At 43.4% G+C, this 22,269-nt stretch overlaps 1 protein-coding gene across 1 annotated transcript in view; it reads right to left on the bottom strand.

Moving 5' to 3' along the window:
• The window catches only part of HRH2 (histamine receptor H2), a 744,552-nt gene extending 734,486 nt beyond the window's left edge, over positions 1–10,066 (bottom strand). Inside the window, exon 1 of the mRNA XM_078650619.1 lies at positions 9,905–10,066. The gene's annotated coding sequence lies outside the window, so the exon portion shown is untranslated. The remainder of the gene's footprint in view (positions 1–9,904) is intronic.
• Positions 10,067–22,269: the final 12,203 nt, after the last annotated feature.

The raw sequence follows: 22,269 nt of genomic DNA on the forward strand, positions 1-22,269 counted from the left end.
CCTCATAGGTATGGTCGAGGCGCTTGCACTGCCTGAGCATCAAAAAAAGTGATGCTTTGGCGATGAAAGCCTTTCATAAATAAGCCCCAAATTATTCTGTACGTTTTTAGGTCTCTCATTATCAGGTATCTACATATAAAATAATGGGCAGCGTAAATGAAAAATAAACTTAAAAACTTTTACTCAGTGGGAAATGCACTGTAGTACATTATGAAGCCTCTATTAGTTAAAGCACTACAGAGGTCTGTGTGGAACCACCAGCGTATCTAGGGGGGGGTATGTTGGAGGCGGCGGCCCGTGGCGGCAGCCTTTATAATTTATTTGGGGACACTCACTGACATTACAGTATGAGTCAATCCCCAAATAAATTATAAATGCCGCCGCCACTGTGGCCCGCGCGCCGCCCCCCGCGTGAAGAGCAAGCGCACCTGATTGGATTGGAATGGAAAGCATGCTGCCTGCAGTGCAGCATGCGCGAGTACCCTGTTGTGGCTGTTGTGGGTCTAGTCCCAGGCAGGGGCGGGCCGTAAATCTTGATTGATGCTCTTTCGCACGCTACTAATGACGGCCCTGTGGCCATAAAGTTTGGTTGCCCTTGCGTGCAGCATTGCGCTGAAAAGTAGCGCGGCCGTGACGTCACGCGCTCCATTTCCGGCACAGGCAGCACAAGGATTTTGCTGCAGGCATCGGGATGATTGTCTGATCACGGCGGTTTGCGTCGGGTGATTTAGATGAGTCAAGTTGTTTTAGGTGAGCCGTGACATGGAAGTCACGTCATGGAAGTGACACCAGAGTGAATGCTGAGGGAATGAGTGTGTTGGGTTGAATGTATGTTAGAATGAGAACAACGGTTATGAGGGGAGTCCACTTATGCTTGTAGTTGGTATAATTTGATTTCATTGAAACGAAACAAGCGTGTTATTGATTTGGAAACAATGATTATGTCACAATACATAGAAATAATCGCTGAATCATATATGTAGACTGTTCCAACAAATAAACTGTTTATTTGTTTATTTATTTTTTCACAGGCAGCACTCCCGATCATAGTCATTCACTCCAAAATTAGGGGACGTGCACTTGTCAGTTTTAATGTAAGCAGATGATTGTGAGTTATTAGATCTCCCCTTAGTGAGTTGCAACATTAGTTAACAGTGTTAGCTAACTATGCCCAAGAAATAATTTAATACAAAAGTTAAAACAAAGTAATCATCATTGGAGCAAAAGACTTACATTGTCATTGCCAGCACATAAACAACAAACTCTGTAAGTGTAGAAGAGCTATCAGGGCTTTAAGTGGGATGAAAAAACTGGGGGGAGGGGGGTCTCTCGAAGGGGCGTAGCTTAAAACACCTAAGCTAAAAATCTGTGTTTAGCATAGTGTGCCACCCGACTTGTATTTTGCTGTGTCTGTCATTGTATCCAGATATATTGTACAACAAGTAACATCATACCTACAAGTCAGGACTATTGGCTTTGTCAATGGTTGTTAGTTGCATAAGATAAATAAGCAGCAAATATGGCTTGTATATAATATTGAAAAATCTTACACTTAAAGCCCTGGTGACACCACCAAAAATTGCTCCTCCTAAGTTTCAAAAAAGAAGGGAAATCCAGAGAGAAATTAACTCTCTCGAAAGGATTTCCCTTCCCCTACAATGCTCACCTGGCATGACGTCATGCCGTAACGCCGTAACTTCTCCACTAGTGAGAAGTAAGCGCTGTTGCCAGGGCACAAACCGGAGCCCGATAGAGACCTGTTTCGAGGCCCCCTTTAAAAAACTACCGGTGCTCAGCACCGGTGAGACCCGGCCTACTTAAAGCCCTGAGAGCTATCAATATTTACAAATTACAATAACCAATACCTTTCCTTAGTTCTCTCATGCCAAATGTCACTTAGCTAAAGAAAATTATGTTGGGCGTGGTATTTTTCAGTTTATTAAAACTTTATAAATAGAGACTTGTATTTCTTTTAAAGGTGCTCTCCCAAAAAATACTGTCTCTTGTGCTCTACACAAGTGAAAATCAAATTCCTAATTTCTTAGCCAAATCAGAAAAAGTGGAATTCCACCTCTGGAAATGATTTCTGACCTTAAAAAAACAACGCTGATCAAGGCTATTCAATATGAAATAAGTTTCCTCTGAATAAGATATAGACACCGGGTAAAACACCGAAGAGAAGCAAACTAGGAAGAGCTGTGTAATGATGTTAATTTAAAGTTTTCCTTATCAAACATATGCCTCTGTTGCTAGATTTTCTCAGATTTACAAAGAATGATCGTAAAGGAACTGTCTAATAGAGCAGTAATGAAATCCTGGCTAATGTTTCTAGTAAAAAACATAGGCAAGAGTGTGACACACATCCTGCATCAGACACAGAGAATATAGTTGCTTATTTGCCCATTTAGGATGAATTGAGATATTTATAAAAGCAGAACTTGATGCAGAGTTAGTAAATGTTATATGGTTTTTTTATTGGTGGGCTTGCAATTGGAGATTATATAGGGTAGAAATGCAAAAATATTAAACATGTCTTCTCTAATACTAGATCTTTCATAGATTCACATAGTTGGAATATTCGACGGATGACTGGACAGCCCTCACCACCGAAGACACACTGAAGACAATGAAGTCAATCCACTCAGGGGCCCCCACGGACCCCTGCCCCCACCACATCTTCAACAGAGCCGCCGACACCATCGCACCCATGCTCCGCCACACCATCAACCGCTCCCTGGCGACCGCCTCGTTCCCCGACGACTGGAAACACGCCGAGGTGAACCCCCTCCTAAAGAAACCCTCAGCGGACCCCACCGACCTCAAAAACTACAGATCCATCTCCCTGCTCCCGTTCCCAGCGAAAGTCATCGAGAAAGCCATCAACAGCCAACTCGCCACATTCATTGAAGAGCACAACATCCTCGACTCTTCCCAATGCGGCTTCAGAAAAAAACACACTACGGAAACCGCCCTCCTCGCCGCAACAGACGACATCCGCACCCTACTGGACAAAGGAGAAACAGTCGCCCTCGACCTATCAGCGGCGTTCGACACAGTCTCCCACCGCACCCTAATGCGCAGACTCTACGACGCAGGAATCCAGGACAAAGCCCTCGACTGGATCTGCTCCTTCCTCTCCGGCAGGACGCAGCGGGTCAGACTCCCCCTTTCCACTCGGACCCCACACCTACCACGTGCGGAGTCCCCCAGGGCTCCTCCCTCAGCCCGACGCTCTTCAACGTCTACATGGCTCCACTTGCCCCCATCGTCAGAACCTACGGACTCAACATCATGTCATACGCAGACGACACCCAGCTCATCCTCTCCCTATCCAACGAGCCCAACACCGCCAGACGCAACTTTCGAGAAGGCATGGAAGCCGTCGCCAAATGGATGAAAAACAGCTGCCTACAACTAAACACCAACAAAACAGAAGTACTCATCATGGGCCCAAACCCCGACGCCTGGAGCGACACCTGGTGGCCCACCGCCCTCGGAAACCCGCCAACCCCCACAGACCACGCACGCAACCTGGGAATCATCCTGGACTCCGAGCTCAAAATGGACCGCCAGATCCACTCTGTCTCATCTTCCTGCTTCCACACCCTCCGCCTCCTTCGTAAGACCTTCAAATGGATTCCCCTCGAACACCGAAAGACAGTCACTCACGCCCTGGCCACCAGCAGACTCGACTACGGCAACGCACTCTACGCCGGAATAAACAAAAACCTCATCCGCAAGCTACAGAACGCCGCCGCAAGACTGGTCCTCAACCTGCCAAAACACTGCCACATCTCCCAGCACCTGCGCACACTCCACTGGCTCCCCGACGAGGCAAGAATCACCTTTAAGATGCTCACCCACGCACACAAGGCCCTCCACGGCACCAGACCAGCATACCTGAACAGCCGACTCAAATTCCACGCACCCGAAAGGACCCTACGATCAGCCCAGCTCTCCTCCGCCGTGGTTCCCCGCACCAGAAAGACCAGATCGGGAGGCCGCTCCTTCTCCTTCCTCGCGGCCAAAGCATGGAACGCCCTTCCGCTCCACCTCAGACAGACAACATCGCTCCCCATCTTCGCAAGAAACCAGAAAAACCTGGCTCTTCGACAGACCCCCTCCTTGATGGAATGGAACCTGCACCCCCCCCACCCCTAGCGCCTTGAGACCCTTACGGGTGAGTAGTCGCGCTTTAACAAACCACTGATTGATTGATTGACATTGTCATGCCTGGAACTCTTGGTAAACAATGATAACATAGCAGTGTACATTAAGACTCAATAACATTGGGAGACACTGATACAAGTGCGGAGTGTGAGCAGGGGGATGCATTGGACTCACAAGTTTCACCCAATAGTGAACAATTGTCGAATCTGACTGGACCTGACAGTAGTCCCTTTGAACAGGTGTTGCATCAGACTTGGATCTGAAAATTCTACCCCCCACCTCCCCGTTGGCCACACACATGCACATTGTGTAGTAGTAGTAACGTGTACGACAGAGGAAGGGTTTTTGTTCTTTCTTCTTTCCCTCACGAAGTTGAGTACATATTGGGCTCCCCTGTCTAGTCTCTGCACCCACCACACATACATAAGCGAAACTGTCTGTGTCAACTGTAACTATGCTGCAATGTTAGTTCTCTGTATTTTTTTGTTGATGGAAAACTGAATAATCAAATTGAAAGAAACACTCAACAGAAAATTGCAAATACTCAGGGTGCTCTGCGCAGCCCTCTACAACTGCAAGTTCAGATAGTTAACACTTACTTGCACTTGTTAATAGACCAATAAAAAACTAGCATTACAATGATACACATGAGAAATATTTGGGCCCGAAATTTGACAGTGAGGTGAGATTCCAAATTCAAGTCCGAGACTTAAGCTCACACAATAATCACAGGGCTGCGGATGCCAGGGGCGGCATTCTGAGGGATAGCCCGGGGCGCCACAAGCTCTAGCTACGCCTCTGTGTGGAACCAGAGAGCCACACAATTAAATCTTGATTGGTGCAGTGCAGAATAGTGACGTGTATTTTTAGTGCTACGAGGTCACAGTCTATGACAGAAAGCACTGTAAATATGTAAGTCATTACTTTATACTTGCATTACACACAGTGCAAGATAGAGTGCTCCAAAACGGGCAAATAGTTTTACAATAAAAGGGTGCTTCCAAAATGTCGATTTTAGTAATACCAGAGCGTATGTAATGCAATTTTACTTTTTACATTACTGTCCCTTCAACACACCTTTAGGGGTACTAAGGGCTGTGTAAATGCAGGTAAAATTAAAAGCACACACTTCACAGCTCAGTTATTAATCTTTGCACTACCACTCAAAAAAACTAATCTTTGTCATCAGAAAGCGTGAAGTGATTTGATCAATTAAAGCCAGAACCAGCTACCAAGCACCCTTTACACTTGCAGATTAACTGATTGTCACATTTGCATTTCACTCAGGCAAGCAAGGACCCTGGCAGGGAAGCTTTTCAAAGCACAAGAGACTCAATTGATGGAACTTCAGCTGATAACCAAAACTAAAGCAAATGTTTTGAAATCCAGGCACAAGTGAGGCTGGGGAATGCGCAACCCCCTTCCAGGACTCCAGGCGCCCCTGGGGGTCGTGCCCCACAGATTGCACACCTCTGCCTTAAACAGACTTAAGAATGCCAATTTTAATTTACAACAGCCTAAAAACTGCCTCAATCCAGGGGGAAAAATAATAATAAATCAGGTGTATGCCCTCAGGCTTAAATCTGTCTGACATAGATAAACCTTGAATAAATCATACTACAGGCACCTTTCATACATAGTTTGCATTGTGCGTCATATTACAGAGACAACATTGGCAACTCTCTGGCCAAGGGGATTGCATCTTTAGTGGGTTGACCGTTCTGAACCAATTTCCCAAAAATATGTTGACCAAGAATACGGTATTTAACAGCCTACTAACGTCAGGCACTATACAGTGTATATTGTACAAAGACCACAGCGTCCTAACCCGCCAGCCTTTGCAAACAGCACAGAGTGCATACTGAGTGAGGTACAGTCATGCACCATAATACACTGTTTGCACTATGCATGAGCAGCCAAGCAGGTGCCTCACACATAGTTTCCACACAAGCTCCATCATGTACACCGATTAAGATATCAACATTGTACTCTACATCCCACATCATACGGGGAAGCCTATATTAAATGTAGCACACAGTTGACACAATAGCTGTTATGCACACAATGCGGGCGCTCCAGCCCACACATACATATTTTCTTATAATGAAAATACAATGTTATCAGAAGGCATGTAAGTGCACTCTTATCTCAAAGTTTTCAGCTCCAGCTCTTATCTGGAGCCTGTCTGGTGCACAGGAGTTCCAGGAGCCCAGATACAAGGGGAGCAAACAGTGTGCTTAGGAACAAGACTTTGCTCCTGGTCTCTGTAACCACAAAAGCTTGAATGAGGCTCCGCTGCTGACAAATGTAACCCCGAAAGTGTGAACGAGGATTCGCCACTGTCCACTGTAAGCCTGAAGCCTTAACGAGGCTACACCCCTGTCCACTGTAAGCCAAAAAGCCTTAATGAGGATTTGCCTTTGTCCATTGTAACCCTAAAAACCTTAACGAGGCTTCGCTACTGTCTGCTGTATCTCCACAAGCCTTAATGAGGCTTTGCTACTGTCAACTATAACCCTAAAAACCTTAATGAGGCTTTGCTACTGTCTGCTGTAACCCCAAATGGCTTAATGAGGCTTTGCTACTGTCCACCGTAACCCTAAAAACCATAATGAGGCTTCGCTACTGTCTGCTGTAACTCCACAAGCCTTAATGAGGCTTTGCTACTGTCAACTATAACCCTAAAAACCTTAATGAGGCTTTGCTACTGTGTGCTGTAACCCCAAAACCCTTTATGAGGCTTTGCCTCTGTCCACTGTAACCTCTAAAGCCTTACCCAGGCTTTGCCACTGTCCACTGTTACCCCAAAAGCCTTAACGAGGTTTCACTACTATCCACTGTAACCCTAAATACCTTAACGAGGCTTTACTACTGTCCACTGTAACCCTAAAAGCCTTAACAAGGATTCACTACTGTCCCCTATAACCCCAAAAGTCTTAACGAGGCTTAGAACTGTCCACTGTATTCCTGAATGTGTGATTGAGGACTGAAAGAATCTTCGCTGCTGATCATTATAAGCATGAGAACCGAAAGAGACTTTGCTACTGGTCATTATGACTATGAGCAGCAGAAAGAGGTTTCGCTGCTGGTCATTATAAGCATGAGCGAACTTTCACAGCTGGTCATAACAGTATGAGCAACTGAAAGAGGCAATATAAGCGTGAGCAGCTGAAAAAGGCTTTGCTGCTGGTGATTACAACTAGAAGCAACAGCAAAACACTGAGTTTGTCGTTTTAAACAAGGCGACTGAAAAAAGCATTGCTGCTAGTCATTATAGCAAGAGCAACTGAAAGAGACTTTGCTGCTGTCATTATAACGATGAGCAAAGGAAAGAAGCTTCACTGATGGTCACTATAAGCATTAGCAAATCAATGAGGCTTCACTGCTAGTCATTATAAGCATGAGCAAAGCTTCACTGCTGGCCATTAATTTCTTGAGCAACTAAAAGAGAGTTCGCATTTGGTCATTATAACTATGAGCAATGAAAGAGACTTTACTGATGGTCATCACCCATCGTCCGTCCTCCTCGTCCGAACCTTGATGACATGACTGGGACAAAGAGGACTATGCTTCAGGGTTATCAGTGGTAAGTAATGTATTCATTATAGGCACGAGCGGCTGAAAGGGGCCTTGCAGCTGGTCATTACAACCATAAGCAACTGGAAGATAATTCTCTGCTGGTCATTATAAGCATGAGCGACTGAAAGAAACATGAGCAAAGTTTTACTTCTGGTCATCAATTGCATGAGCAACTGTGAAAGAGACATTATAAGCATGAATGACTGAAAGCGGCTTCTCTGCTGGTATTTATAAGTACGAAGTTTCACTGCTGGACGTCATAAGCACAAAAGACTAAAAGAAGCTTCACTGCTCGTCATGATAACCATGAGAGACTGAACAAAGCAATGCAATTGGTCATTATACACTGAACACCTCAGCAATGCTGCTCTCCTGGTCAAATTAAATGTAAGAGTCTGATCAAGACATTAATGTTGGTCATTGTACCCATTACAGCCTAAACAAGACCTGCATTCCTGAGCTAGGTCATGCTGCTGGTCCATAAAATGCTAGAGTTATGGATGACGCTCTGTTGATGGTCCCATTGAAAAAGCTAGACAGATGCTCATTCTAACCTAGTGCCTCGAAGCGGGGCTGGTCAGCTTAGTGTCATGCGGGGCTGGTCAGCTGAGTGTCATACGTAAAGCACCAGGATTGAGTAAGGAAGAGCAGGTGGATGGTCCCTGTATCCACCAATTTAACCATTGGCCATGGTAGAGGTTTGATGCTGCACATCCCTCTACCAGGCACTTACTTGGGCAAGAAGGTGCTGCTGCTACGCAGCACTATGGACAAAATAACACCGTTACCCTGATGGCTTTACGACGCTGGTCTTCCAAGCGCCATGTCTTTGTACCCAGTTCCTGTTCTCATAAAATGAGTTGCTTGTACTAGGGGACTCCTCTTCTTAAAGTTGTTTCCATGGGTTCTTGACAATGATTCAAGACAACGCCACGCACGTTTGCAAAAAGTGACACTGAGCTAAAGCAGTTGTTAAATTGCGTCTTTCGGTGCCAAGACTTAGCAACAGAGAGAAACGAGAGGACTCCCTGCTCACGGTCATGGGCACCCTGTCACGTCTCACTTAGTAAACCAATGTTGCTCAGTGTTTGGGAGGAGAGATGTCTTCACGGGCTGGAATGTCACCGGGGGTGCCACAGACTTGTCTGCGCTTCTTGGCGTTCACCAGACACTTCCGGTCAGCCCCTTCCCCCACCCCCACTCTTGTATCAGTCCCTCTTTCTCTGCTTCTTCACCCCAATGCCCACCTCCTCTCCGACCCCTACTGCCTCTTCATCTCTACGTTATGGCGTGTTTCCAGACGTTTGTATACAAGTCTCCCTTCCCTGGAGAGCTTTTTATGCGCCCTCCTCATTCCTCAGCTGTGACTTCTCTCTTCTCCTTCCCGCCTCTTTTCTCTTTTTGTCCACTCGCAGGTTTTCTAAAGGCTCTGTTATTCCTTTCACTTTTTTTCCTAGTCTTTCTCCACACCCTGGTCTTCTTAATTCCCTCCTTTATGTTCTAAATGTCACGCTTGCTGTCACAGCCCACATTTCGCTGCACGTTCACTGGAAGTGTTATTGTATTCCTCAGACGTTCACGAGAAAAGCACAAATCAGGCGTCCTGAGATGGACGAGCCCACTGGCAGCAGCAGCAGCGCGAGGGCTGCGCGACAAGTGTGGCTAAGGAAGGAGAGGCAGTCAGTCAAACCGTCAAAATAAAGGGAAGTGAAAGCACGCGCACCGAACGTAGAACCTTCGGTGGAAAGTACGAGGGGTTTAGTGAGATCAGGTGACACTGTTTCACTTCCCCCCTCCTACCTCCTTCGCACCCCTCCATGCCCGCGCCATGCTCTGAAGCCACCTGTCATTTGCGCCACACCTTTCAAGTGCATAAGATTCAGACGCAACGCAATTTCGGGGCGCCTTAAATCCTTCAAAGAATGAATAGTGAATGATTTCTAATCTTGAGTCGGGAGTTGGGGTAAGTAAGCAAGTTAGTCAGACGAGAGGAGCCCTCTCTAGGGACCGGTTCGAGGCTGCCCATCTCGCTGCGCACCTGGTAGGAGACGCACTTGACCCTGCCCTGACCTTCCTGCGTAGCGGTGTCCCCAGGAGCACCAACTGCACGTCGCTAGAGCCCCTTTTCCGAGCAGAGCCAGGTGCAAGCCCTCACCTGGTAGACGGTAGATGCGCGCGCGTGGAAGGGAGCGGCTCCTCGGCTCCGCGGTCCTGCTGCTGCTGCTGGGAGTCTCGGCATCCACAGTGAACGGGCGCCCGGGAGGACCGGTGCCGGCTGAGGGCGGGAGCAGGGGACGGGCTGCGGCTCCTTCTTTCTGATGCTCGCTGCCAGGCAGTCCCTGCGATCACGAAATGACTCAGAGCCAGCTGTGGGTGGGCAGGTGGGAGGGAACATGGCCCAAATTGAAAGGACCGGAGGGACTGGCCGCCAACTTTCCCTGCCTGTGAGTGGATGTGGCGGTCCACTTTACGTGACCTCAGAAGTGTACTGTATGTTTTTAAACAAGCGACACTCACTGGGGGACGGAGGCGAAGGGAGGACCTCGAAACCTGAGAATGACCTGACAGGACAATAACACACACACTGGGTACCTGATTGCAGCCGTTTCTCCTGAAGTGTGTCTACTACTCCCGACAGAAGAGGCTGTGGACAGGGCACTTTTCATGTATTTTGGGAGGTTTGTCATTTAACACTGTGCCCTGCCCAACCCCCCACCCTCCTCCCCCCATACCGTCGAGGACTACTGAAAGTTGTGGAAGAAGGAGAGCTGATATTTGGCGTACAAATAACCTCTTTGAGATGTCAAGAGAGATAGGGAGAGAGCGCGTGGTATACCTCCCACTGGTGACTGACATACTGAGGTAGCGATATATAAGTGAAGAATTGCTCCATTTTAGTTGCTGATTAACTCCGTTATTGATATTTTTTTCTTCAACAAATGAATCTGTGACGGCCTTTGCCAAAGCACAAATCGCATCTCACGGCCAGATTACACTCTCACAAATACAAGGTTCTCGCGCACTGACGGAAACCGCTCTCGTGTAAGAGCGCTAATGTACAAATATTGCCCAATCCGCGAGTTGGAAGAGGCGGATGGACTGATAAGAGCAAGTAACCTAGCCGTGTCGCCCCCACCCGTTCCCACCGGTTTACCTCTAAAATCCCATTTCGTGAATTAAGTGTGACATTATTTTACATCATAAATAAACTTGAGGTTGGATAGCCACGTCATCATAGCAAGATGCTGTACGTCATGGGTACTTACAAACATTTGCTCGTGCCCGGGTCAAAAAGTACAGTCTGGATATGACCAAGGGCTGCTCCGATGCCCGGGTTGGAGTGTTGGGGCCATTTTTTCAAAAGATTGAAATACAATACAATAAGCAGACAAAGCCTGGCTGCAGGGCATACAAAATAGACCTTATGTCTAGTGCACACCGCTTTCAAGAATCTGTTTTAAAAGTGGTGGAGCGCAATGGTGCTCTAAAATTTGTAGGGGTGCATCATTACCATGGATAGTTCGCACCCCCATATCTTCCTGTGTCATATTAATGTTTGGTTATTAGAAATGTGTGGTAATAATAAAGGTGTTAAGTGAAAAAAATAGAAATTGCTTTGGGCCATGCAAGAGAAACGAAATGGAATTTATGTTGGAAACTGTAACCTTTGGTACATTGCAATTGCTTAATAAAAAGTTTACGTGTAAAGTGATGCATTTTGATTTAAACGTGCACCATGTTTAAGTCTGCACGTGAAATGACTAATTGTGCTTAATGTGTAATCATTTGTAGATGCCTGCAAAGCAAATCATTGTTACCCTGTGTGTATAATTTGAAGTTTAAAGGTCTAATTGGAATGTTCACGTTGTGTATATGAAAGGCCTATTTGTTTATTCTTATGTTGGCCGATCTATGTAGGCCTGCAAATGTAATTTCCCTGGTAAGCTCTCGCATTTGGAGGTAGTCAGTGAATTTCATGTGCATGCAAGGTTTTTCTGTTCTCACGTTTCAGTTGCAGGACGTGCTTGCTATGGCAGCCCTCTTCCTGGACTTTCGGACTTGGACCTTTATGCTCCCCGCCATTTTCTTTTTATGACTCGCTTCTTCTTCTACCTTTCTCCACTGCCATTTTAGCGATCTCTGACCTCCCCCTCTGTCCCAGCTGCCTTTCTTTTGTCTCTCCTGTTGCTTCTGACACACTCCTCACTGTCTTACTCATTACTATCTGCTTCCCTCTCTCGTTTGTCTCACTTTCCTGCCCTTCTCTGTCCCTCCCTTGGTGCTGTGACTGCATCCCCCCTCCGACCCCACTTAATGGAACTCTGCTTTTCTGTATATAGAGATAACTCTAATCACTAGTATATGCAGTAGACCTTTGTACTCTCTACCATTCCTATGTGACTCTTAGAGTATATCCATTCATATCCCTTCCCTATGTATATAGAGATAACTCTAATCACTAGTATATGCAGTAGACCATTGTACTCTCTACCATGCCTATGTGACTCTTAGAGTATATCCATTCATATCCCTTCCCTATGTATATAGAGATAATTATAATCACCAGTCTCTTCTTTGTGTGACTTTACATCTTGTACATTTGCAATTTATTTCTGTGTGTATCTTTTATGTAACACATGTAATCCTAAGTCCTTATGTTTTGCAACTGGTTCTTATGTAAAGCGCTCTGACACCTTCGGGTAAAGTTCGCGCTATATAAAATCGCATTAAATAAATAAATAAATAAAAATAAGCTGAACATTGAAAGGAGTGTGGAAGACGGTGAAAAACTACCTAGGAGAGGTGTCTGTTGGGATGAGATGATCCTTGGGCTTGTTTTACATCTTTGCGTTTTGTATTAGGGACAGTGTCAGGGGGTTGAGTTAGGAGAAGGGGGTGAGGAGATCGATCTGGAAAGAGCATCTTAGAACGAGCTCTGTAGCATGGCTACTTGACCCATACAACATGAGTGTACTTCTTAGGAAGTTTTCATGAGATAACACCTTTGACTGATCTTGCCTGGGAAATGCTAAGTAGGAATGTCACTTTAGAGATAGAGTAGGGCTAGTCTATGTTCTTCACTTTTCAGCCGCAGATGACGTCTTACTTAAATATTGAAGCAGTCCTTGCTTTTGTTCTGTTTTTGGAACTTTTCCTTCTTTACATGATCCATCGGATTAAGCTCACTTGCAGATATGATTTTGTATTAGTTCCTATATACTTTTACAACCTCGTCTTGAGGTGCTTGTACATTCAATTGTTTTTGGCTTTGAAATAAACCCACTAACTTGGAGTTCGGAGTTTGTGAGCCTTTTGAGTCATAGTTATTACAGACTTATGAATTGTCGATAATGAGTTATTTCTTCTCTTTACACTTCTCAGCAGGTAATAACGATACATCGACCCAGGGTTCCTAGTTAAATTCAGGTAGTGGAACCCGGCCTTATCAAAAGGAACAATACAATGTAGCATTTTGAAAGAAAGAAATATGTGAATATGCTTGTAATACAACTACATGTGGGCATGTTGGGGACGTCCTCAATATTATTATCTAATTAATTCATGGAAAAGATTCCATTATGAAGCATGCTTCACCCATCACGTTGATAGAAGGTCCAGTGTTCCCAGGCGGTTAGGCTTTGTTAATTTTTAAAATGTGCTCAAGTGCAGTTGCAGTTTAAGAACATATGTGTGACCAATAACTGAGGTGGTAAACTTAATTTTTGCATTGCTGTCAGATGTAATAGATGCCATTTGACAGGCACGTATTAAGTTCACCAAAGCTTGATCAATGAAGCAGAACCAATTAGCTTTTAAATTAACTACACTAGTAAAAAAAAAAAGTGGAAAGCTCCCAAATAATTAAGCTAAATTTCCCAGAGGGACAACAATTGCCACTACTATTGATTTATTTGAATATCTGGCACATATTTCTAGTGCTAAGAAAGTCAGAGCCGGAACATTTTAAAACATGAAGAGCTGTGCACCACGTGATCACTCTGAGCATCTACAACGCGGCCAATGTACCAATTCATGTTAGTGCAATGATGTGGGGAAAATAATTGATTTTCCCAGAACCCCAGGATGTTGAGCTGAAGCCAAGCTAGTTTCCTTGTTCCAAAGTCACAAGTTCTTCCCATTAGCCCACACCTCCTCGCCAGTTTCTCTAAGAAATATGAAAACACTATGGGGCCTATTCCGATTTTGGACGGAAGGGCTCCGAACGTTGTTCGGAGCCCTTTCGCCCGCATCGGAATGTGCCGTCTGGATTCCTTTCGGACCGAGCCATTCCGATAGGCTCGGTCAGAAAGGTATCCAACTTGGATTTACAGATGGCTGATGACAGGCTCGGAGAGCCCCTCCGCCATCTGGAAATCCTTCAGTACTCCCCCGGCCACCTCATTACGACCGAGGGAGTACGATGGCAGTTTTTCACTGCCTTTTCAAGCCGGTGTTTCCGACATGAAAAGGCAGTGGGAAACTGTCTATGGGGGCCCCCAGTAGGGCCCCCATGGGTGCCTCTCTGTTGATCCCTACACCCAAAGGCAGCCACCTTAGGGTGCAGAGATGAACTGCACCTCTCCATTTCACAATACGGCCCGGAATGCATGTTCCCATTGTGTGACATACCATTGCGACCGAACAGGGTTCGGTCGCCTCGTACTTGCAGAGCCGTAACCGACGACAGTATGTAGGTCGGTTACGGTTCCTGACCGATGTCAGACATACTCAGGTCCATCCGACATCGGAATCGGCCCCTATAAGGGAGAAGGTATTTGTGAGTAGATTCAGAGGACGAGTTAAGATTAAACTGAAGGGATGCCCAAACAGCTTGTGCAAGAAGTCTTCTGTGTTTTTTAACTGTAAAAGTGTGTTTTCATATTGTTTCAAATGAAATGTTTTCACTTTATTAAAATTAAGTGACACTGTGTTTTAATAGATTTATGCTTTTTCAACAGTCATTGCAGCTTTGTATATGATCAGGAACAGCCCGCTCATCAAACAAGATAAACTGACTGGAGAGGAAATTGTGAGAAATAAACTGATGTGGCTTGGACACTTAAGTATAAATGGCACAGCTATAGCAATACAAAACAGAACTTTTCAAATTTAAAACAAACACAGAATGCTTCACCTTTGAGATGTAGAAATTGGCTTAGTAGGCACAAACTTTAACATTTGCATACATGCTAATGTTGCAGTGGCCTTTTTAGGTCTGTCTTGACAGCGCATCTACTTGCATACCTATTGCTATCAATACTTTAAAATATGCATAGAACATTGAATGGGCCATGGTGCCACTGAACGGATCGTGTCTCTATCATCGCATGCTATTAGATGTTTGATATATCCTTCAGTGCTCCACCCCATGGAGGGGTCACTTTGCAATACAAAAATATACTGAATCATCCTGCATTACATTCTTTAAGTCATAAGTGTACTCTATATCCACTTCCCTGCATCGGATGCCCCAAGGCCATCTGACGTCACGGTGGGCGTGTGCGGAGGACGGCCTGGCGCCGTCCGAACCACGCACCCGTGGAAGTCTCCCACACAGCGGGGGAATTCCAGCCGCAGCGAAGCGGTTATAGAAACCAATATATTTTCCTTTGTTGTTTTTCATGAAACAGGCTTTTATAATGGTGCAATCAGATCTCAAAATGCAAGTTAGACCCATTGGCTTTGCCAATATTTGCTCACACTGGTAGCCACTGCCACTTTGGCAGCCATCTTCGTAAATGGAAAAAGAGCATGCTTGGCTTATGTTTCTTGTGGTATGCACTTTCAAAAAACTATTAACAACACACACTTGGAGAGTCTTGGATAACTTAGCCAAATTGCGCCCTATTTCAGTGGCATGTAGCTGTTGCTCTGATGCCAGCTCCCTAAGCAAAATCTTATCCCATTTAAAAAGTGGAAGCTGCCTCTTTAGGACAGCTTCCATCTTGTGACTTTGTGCCTTTTGTATAGGGGTACCCGACAAAGGTCCACAGGACTACTTCATGCTCATGCAAGGCCATTTACTGAATGACAACTTCTTTTTATGTTCAAAAGACATTATTTAGTGCTATTCAATACATCAATACATGAAAAGGAAAAATATTATAGCAAATAGATAGCAATTAATACCTTATCCAAGATATTAAAGTCTTTATACATTTTGGGGAAAGGGAAGGGAAGAAAAAGGGAGAAGGTTAAGGAGGGTAAAGCAATATGTAGAATTCTTAGATATAAATATAATATTATATAAAATTCACATCCTCATCTATGCCTTAATGTGAGTGAACAATACAACAAACTATGTTTAGACTAAAAATTACACTCAAGTGCACAAGAAAACAAAGAATAAAATAATAACGGGGGGTGAACATTTTCCGATAATGCGGAAACAGTATGTTAGAATGTACCACCAACCTAAATAAGAGACACATTAAGCAGTAACCATAGCCACAGGACATTGTGAGACGGTTAACATTGCATCATATACAAGGTATCCAATTTAGGACGTGAACATACAGAATCCCGTCACACTTTGTATGATAATTTAGCTGATTGTTTCCGGTTAAAAATGATTTGCTGAAATGCAATTGGCAATAAAATATCTAATAACTTGTCATTGGGAAACAATGGAATAAGGGACCGATGGAATGTGCCCCAAAATATATAAAGAGTATTGAAAGAATTGTTTATATTAAAAATCTGCCTAATTTGGGGTCAGACGTTATGCCAAAAGGAAAGTGTCTCAGGGCATTGAAATAACATATGTATAAGATCCACTCTAGGGAATTCACAAGAGCAATGCTTAGCAGAAACCTCTGAGGTGAACTTACAACATTGTACAGGGGTAAAGTGAAGTCTGTGATATATTAAGAATTAGGGATTGTGTAATGCTAGCTGATTCACAGATTTTATAAATACGTGCCAATATCATATTCCAAAAAACAACATTCCAGATTACCCCAAAGTCCTTTTCTCGTAAACATTCAATCTTGGACTTACTTTGAGCAGGATCCGGCAGCAAGAGATATTTATAAACAGCCGATGTGCTAGGACTTGTCTTAAGGAACTGAGTAAATCCAGAGGAGACAGGAATTACACTAGAAGAATACTCCAAAGTGAGATAGACTTATCAAGAACCACATTCATCAATACAATACAACGAGAATAAAAAAAACCTGGCCAATGATATGTAGCACAAAATTGAGGAACAGAAATAGGAGCATCCTCATGAAAGAAAGGATAAACCCACATAAGACCCTTATTCTTCCAAGTATGCCAAAAACAGGTCTATTATTAATCTGAATTAAAGAATTGTAACATAACGGCATTTTAAGTAATATGGAAGGAGATATTTGAGTTGGGAGAAATGTGGACCTGATCAAAGAAACTGTTTGCTATAAAACAGCAGATTTAAGAAGCCACTTGATAGAATAGATAAATAAAACCTCCTTAAAAGTGAAGGACATAAGGAAAGCTTTTTCAAATTCTAACCTTAATGGAGAAAAAGATTAAATCAAGTCAGAAGTCCAAAGGGCAGCTTGCTGTAGTGCAAAAGCTCTATGATAGGAATAAAAATCTGGAAAATTAACTCCACCAGCTATTTTTGGTAATTGCAAAACAGTTAAGGCTATTCGTGATTACTTATTGCGTCATAGACATTTTTGAAGTAATGAATTAAACTTTAAAAAAAAGGTTTTTGGGGCTATGAATTGGTAACATAGAAAAAAGATATAACAAAATAGGAGAGACCATCATTTTAATTGCATCTTGGCATCCCCACCTTGATAGAAATAAAGAATTCCAAGAGGACAGAATATTTTCTATCTTCATTGTTGTCTTTAAAATTAACTTTATCGTTTCTGAAATAGAATTTGTAACCCAAATACCTAGATATTTAAATTTAGCAGATGTGGACTATTCAAAACCAGCGACACGATAAGAATGACTAAAGGTGCATCTAGTTAGCCAAATAATTTCCCTTGTACTTTTATTAATTTTATACCCAGATACCTCAGAAAACAAAGAAAAGTGTTGCATAAGAGAAGGTAAAGAACTTTTTGGAGAGGAAATAAACAAAAGGATATCATACGCATAGGCAGAGAAACTTAAATGATGGTCACCATAAATAAAGCCCTAAATGGAGTGTTTACGACAAATCAGGGAGAGAACAGGTTCAAGTGCCAAAACAAATAGTAAGGGAGAGAGAAGACAACTCTGCCTCAACCCCTCTACAAATAGTAAAATAGGAAGAGACCTTACCATTCACCAATACTGCCACCTTAGGAGAATGATATAAAAGAGAAATATAAGCTATAAATTTAGGCCTGAAACCCTGCCAACTTAGTGACGAAGCTTAAAGTCCAACTGATTCTGTTCAATGCTTTTTCTGCATCTATTGTTGTTGTCACAAGCGAGGATTTAAAAAGAGGAGTTTTGCTAAGAACATTAAACAATAAACAAGAGTTGTCAGATATAAGCATAACCTTAATGAATCCTAATTGCTCCTTTCCTATCAAATACCGGATGAGGGACTCTAAACGAAGAGCTAGGAGCTTAGCAAAGATCTTATAAAAGATCTCCTTGCTGCCCTATCTCTCCAAGGTAGCGGAGAAGGTGGCAAATAAACAGCTAATGACATATGTGGAGGAAGGCAACCATCTTCATCCTACCCAATTCGGGTTTCGGCCCCGTCATTCGACGGAGTCCGCCCTTCTGAGGGCTACCGAAGCCCTCAGGCAGGGTGCCGACGAGGGACAAACAATGGCGCTAATTTTATTAGACCTTAGCGCCGCGTTCGACACTGTAGCACACTCCATCTTGCTACAGTGTCTGGACAAGGTCGGGGTGAAAGGGGCAGCGCTGAAATGGATTTATTCATTTCTCACTGGCCGGGGTTTCCAAGTGAGGCAGGGTGACTACTACTCGGAGCGAATTTCTTTGGACCAGGGGGTGCCGCAGGGCTCGTCCCTGAGTCCAACACTCTTCAATCTTTATGTCGCTCCGATTGCCACCTTAGTAGAGAGTCACGGCCTCAGCTTGGTGTCGTATGCCGACGACACGCAGTTGGTTATCTCCCTATCGCGCGCACCCGGTCTTTCGGCGGACACCTTCAGAGCATGCATGCAAGACCTTGCTGCCTGGATGTCCGCCAATTGCCTCAAGCTCAACGGGGGCAAGACCGAGGTGCTGGTCGTGGGGGGCTGCCAGTCTGCGTGGACGTCGGCATGGTGGCCATCTTCCCTGGGCCCAACACCCATTCCGTGCCAAAAAGCGAGGAATCTGGGCATCTGGTTTGATGCCGCCCTCACCTTTGGCCCTCAGATCAACCAGGTGGTCGGACTATGCTTTGGGATCCTTAAAAGCCTTAGGAAGACGCTGAAGTTCTTGCCTGTGAGAGCCCGACAGACCTTGGTACATGCACTAGTCACATCAAGGATGGACTATGGCAACCTTCTCTATTTAGGCACCCTGGAGAAGAACCTTAGCCGCTTACAGGTCCTACAGAACGCCGCTGCCCGATTGGTGCTTAGACTACCCAGAAGAGCTGCTTCTGCAGCGGCTCTCCGGTCCTTGCACTGGCTCCCGGTCAGAAGCAGGGTAGAATTTAAAGCACTTTGCACGTGCCATGGGAGATCCCCTCTCCCTCTACAAGGACTTTTGCCACCTTATGAGCCTCCCCGTTCCCTGAGATCTTCCGGCTCTGGACTCCTGGTTGTCCCTAAGGTGTCCAGAGCACGGATGGGGGGAAGATCTTTCAGATGCCTTGCAGCCGCTAGATGGAATAAACTGCCCATGGCGTTACGACTCGAGCCATCTGAATCAATTTTTAGAGCTAAGCTCAAAACTGCTCTATTCGCTTAGTTGATGCGCCGTTTCTGTATGGTCCAGTAATAAAGTAGCTCCTTAGCGCGGGGACACGCCGTTGTTGCGTCACCATGCGCTTTACAAAACCCCCTAAATAGAAAATAGAAATAGAAATAATCAACATTTAACAAAGAAATAGGCCTATAATTTTAACAATCATGGGGATCCTTACAATCCTTATGAATGAGGCATAATATAGGCTCCTGAAAGGCCCCAGATGTCAAAGAGGAATTTATTGAAATGGGTAAATAAGCAAAATAAATATGGAAGTCGAATGGTACAAAAATTAAGATAAAATTCCACTGCAAAACCATCAGGACCTGGTGTTTTCTCCAGATTAATGCTCGTAATGCTTGAGAAACTTCATCTAGAGTGCGATAATTTTCTAAAGAGTGAAAATTCAAATCTGGTGGAATGGAATGAGAAATTTTATCTAAATAGTCTATAATGGTAGACTTTTGAGCCGGTAAATCTGGAGTATAGAGAGTTTTATACAATGTAAAACAATTCCTTGAAAATATCCTTATGGTGACTAACCAATTTAACTTGCGAGGTTGTCTCGAAATCAATAACTCAGCTCTCCTTTCTAATTTTTAAATAAGTTGCCAATTATTTACCTGTTTTATTATTCCGCCATTATCCTACCACCAACGTATAACCAACAAAGGGGATTCCGACCGAGATGTTTTGCCATTAACCCCATACCTTGTATTCTCAGAGGCGGGTAGCCCACATAACAACTCCCGTCTGTATTGTATTTTTACTCTCCATTTGCTACCGTAGAAAAAAAATGGGCCTTCAGCTGTGAATTTAATCTCTAATCTCTATTATTTTGGTCCAACCTATGGAACCGATTTTGTTTACATTAGCATTAAGTGCACTATACAATTGAATTTGCTTATAGAATTATTGAGGTGTCCTCCCGTCTCATATGATTTTTATTGTATGCTCCATGTATATTCCACTTCTGTTGCATAGTTATATAGAACGCTTTTTATTTTTCTTTTTTAAGTGATTGTTTCTATTTTTATTGAAATGTAATTTTTATTGAAATGTAATGTTTAAATTGTTCTTTTATGGCGCAATGCCGAAATAAAGATTTTGAAGAAGTATGTACATAAAATACCATAAATAAATAATAAAAAATAAAAAAACATAATGTGCATTCTTTTTAAGAAGTATAGAGTTTGCCTCATTAGCAGAAATATAATTACATTTTAGTTTTGCTTGGAGTAAATTATAAAGATCCAATGGCAATTTAGAAGATAAGTATTGCTGTTCTAAAGACTTGATGGAAGAAAGCACAGCATAATGTTCCTTAGCACCTCTCTTTTTAATCTTGGAAACATAGCGCAAAATAAAGCCTCTCGCCAAAGCTTTAAAAGTATCCCATAACAAGGAAGGAGAAATAAAGTATTAGCATTAAAAGAAAAGAATTCAAAAGTAAAGGAAATAAAAGAACTAGAAAATTGAGTGTCCTCAAAAGTGAATTATTAAAGCTCCATCTATGTGAAGGGGGATAAGGAGGCTCCAAGTCAGTAATAACCATAGTATGATCAGAAATTCTAATAGTAGATATATGAGATTGTATAATATGTTGCAAAAGGATTTTGAAAGAAAAATGTGGTCTAATCGTGAAAGGGTACCATGAGAGAATGAGTAATAAGTGTAATCTTGTGATGTAGGATTAGGGAGCCTTCAGGAATCCACTAGGGCACTTCTATTAATTGCGTAACCAAATTGTTTATGCATTCTTTGGGACAATAATTGGGTTGAAGAGTACCTATCTAAAAAATAAAATAGGAATCCTAGTGTTGTGTACATTTCCTATCACTATATAACAACACTATTCTTTCTATGCGGTCCTGGAGAAACAAACACATTCCCCACCCAAATTTGTTTAAACTGTAAGGCTTCCAATTCAGTAATGCGGATTTCTTGGAGAAGGACTAAATCTGGATTGGACTTACCCAACTGGGATAAAAACCTCTGGTATTTATCTGGATAAAAGGAATCTTTACTATTCTAAGATATTTCCTGGAATTGTATGTATGAGAACCTTACTAAACAACACATAGGACATATACTAAACACAACAAAACGATCATTTGGAACAATCTGAAAAACTTAGCAAGTTGAAAAGAACATCAACCAGCCGTGTCCATATTGACATATATGAGATTGTGTAAACGTTTTGAGTTTAGTCAGATCTTCAAATGTAGTAGTATTATTCTGGAATATCACTTTAAAGATGCAGGGATGAAAAAGACAATATCTGGCTCCAAGAGAATGTAGAGGAGCTTGAAGATTAAGGAACTCCTTCCTTCTAGCTGCACTGGCGTTGGAAACGTCTTGGGACAAAAAAATTCCTTGACCCATCCAAGTGACTTACCTCTTAGCTTTAGGCGCAGAAAGAACTGTTAATAAATCAGTAAACTTCAGAAAAAGTATGATGACTCCTCTTGGTTTGCCAGAAGATGTAGACGATGTAAAGTGAGGATCAAGCCTGTGGGACCTCTGAATATTAGGCGAGGTTGAGGAAGGCATGTTGAGAAATTTTGGAAGAAAGGAGGTAAAAAAGGAGACGGGTAATTCCCTTCTAATGCTTCAGGAAGACCATAGATATGGAGATTGTTCCATCTGTTCTTATTTACC

Source organism: Lissotriton helveticus, chromosome 7 (genome assembly GCF_964261635.1).
Source record: "Lissotriton helveticus chromosome 7, aLisHel1.1, whole genome shotgun sequence".
Lineage (NCBI taxonomy): Eukaryota > Metazoa > Chordata > Amphibia > Caudata > Salamandridae > Lissotriton > Lissotriton helveticus.